Raw genomic sequence first — 2310 nt, forward strand, 5'->3', positions numbered from 1 at the left:
AATAAATATAACTGAGAGGCCTTAACAACTTGTGTGGTGCCGGGCCAGACACACACACACAAAAATAAGAATTTGACATACTGAGATCTGCTACACTCACACCACATTTTCTAGTATAAAATGCAATTTACCTGCCTTCATCTTTGCCTATTATACAGCTATCTTCCTTTTCTTTCTGGATGCAAAGTCTTTTATAATGTATTTAAAGTCAATTTGTTTAGCCATTTCACACTCAATGGCAAGTATTGTGATTGAGCCTCTCCTGGCTCATTGTGGAGCGCAAGACTTTGAGTTTACTTAAGGACCTTTCTCCTCCTGCCACAGTTAATTGGTTAAGGTAAAGTGCAGAATATCCTCAGAGCAATGAGCAATGCAAAACATGCGCTTTCTCAGTGTCAGCTTTGCTCAAACTAGCTTCCTCTTGGTTAGCATCGTGGCTACTGCTGCTCGTCTCTGCCATAGATATATCGATGGTTTCTGCAGCCTGGCTGGGAGCATCTTTCGAAGTTGACTGGAGAGCAAGCAACAACAACCATTATCTAGCGGCTAACTTGGTCTAGCGTTATGTTGTGTAGTCTGTCCTGTACCCTGACTCTGTTTAATAATCAACACTTGGTCCAACCCTGCGTTCGCACCACTCGTTGACTTCACCGGTTAAGTCAACAATACAATGTTTATGTTTGCTTTTTTAAGTAGGCCCTAATCGTGAGTATTTCAGTTCAAAATAAAATTGGTTATAATTTCTTAAAATATTTAGGGACGAACATGATTATTGCTGGCATCGCGGCTGGGCCCTACCACGGCAGGGCCCCAGAAAGTTTTCCCATATATGGGCAGCCCTGCCTACTGAACATGTATTAGCAATGAATGATAGGTGTAGAACGCTTGTTATAAGCTTAGCGAGTGGCAGGCAGACAGCAGGCAGTTTATGAAGGGTCACTCTGTTTGAGGATGTAGACATCCACAGAGGACCCATCTTAGATAAGTTGTTGGAGTCAACGTCAGAAGAGTTTCACGAGTTTGGACTCAACAAGTTCTAGAACTTGTATTTGCTAGTTTAGTGAAAGTTTGCTGTAGGTTGGTAGCGGACCACTTGGAACAAGGACGGTATGATGATGTGTCTGAAGATCAGTATCATGTCCTCAGATCAGTGCCCAAAACAAATGTTTCATGCGAGAGGGATTTGGGGATATTTGATTAGATCAAAGTTCAGGGCAAGTAAAATAGCATTAGAGGGTATGGTCATGTTTAAGCAGAATAGGTCCTGGGAATGGTTGTCAGGGTTAGATCCAGATAGAAAAGCTGAAGTTCTCGCCTCAGCTCGGACATCTGTGAAAGGATTTATAAATAGGTTTGTAGTCTTGCAATGGGTATGTAATATTCAGACTGTATTGGGTAAGTAGTCATTTGTTTGGTTTTAGCATTGTGTTGTCTGATCAAGTGGGCCTGTGCGGCACTGACAGACTTAGCTTTGCAGTGTGTCATTTAGCTATTGGTATGTAATATTCAGGCTTTGTGGTAGCTTGAGGATATTCATGATGGACCATTTTGTGATATGAGACAGGGGGCCCCAGTAGGGGGTGACTCCCTGTTAAGCCAAATGGTCTGCCATAATATCTGATAGCTGCATTGGGTAAGTACTAGTAGTATTTGTTTGGTTTTAGCATTTGGTTGTCTGATCAAGTGGGCCTGTGCGGCACGGACAGACTTAGCTTTGCAATATTAAAACGGAGTATGTCTATAAAAGTAGATACAGGTAGTAGATTAAAAGTAAAACAGTTTGGTGATATGAGACAGGGGGCCCTGTAATGGGGTGACTCCCTGTTAAGCCAAACTGTCTACCTAGTATAGAAGTAATAGATACAAGTTGCTCCCCTGAACCTTCACCATGGATGCAGAGGTGCCCAATTGTCCTCTGAGAGCTATCAACCTGTAGGTTTTTTTCACAGGCAATGACTACATTTTGGACCATAAGTTTCATATCCCTATAAATAAAGTATATTATTCATAATACAATTAGTGTATACTTTTTTTCCATCATAAACAAACAGACGTGTTCAAATCAAGGTATTTGAAAATAATGGGCAATGTCACAACAAGCACACACAAAAACCCTGTTCAATGTTAAATACACCCCCAAGTGGCCCAATTTACATTACAGCAGTAATGCTAAACGTGACAAACATTTGCATATTCGTGGTCTCGATTTAACATAATTATTTATAGCGAAGTACTGGACACCCCATTAGCTCGTAATGTACAAAGAATGTAAGTCTGGATAAGAGCAGAGAATCTGATAATAGTATCTGC

Source organism: Hypomesus transpacificus, unplaced genomic scaffold (genome assembly GCF_021917145.1).
Source record: "Hypomesus transpacificus isolate Combined female unplaced genomic scaffold, fHypTra1 scaffold_89, whole genome shotgun sequence".
NCBI lineage: Eukaryota > Metazoa > Chordata > Actinopteri > Osmeriformes > Osmeridae > Hypomesus > Hypomesus transpacificus.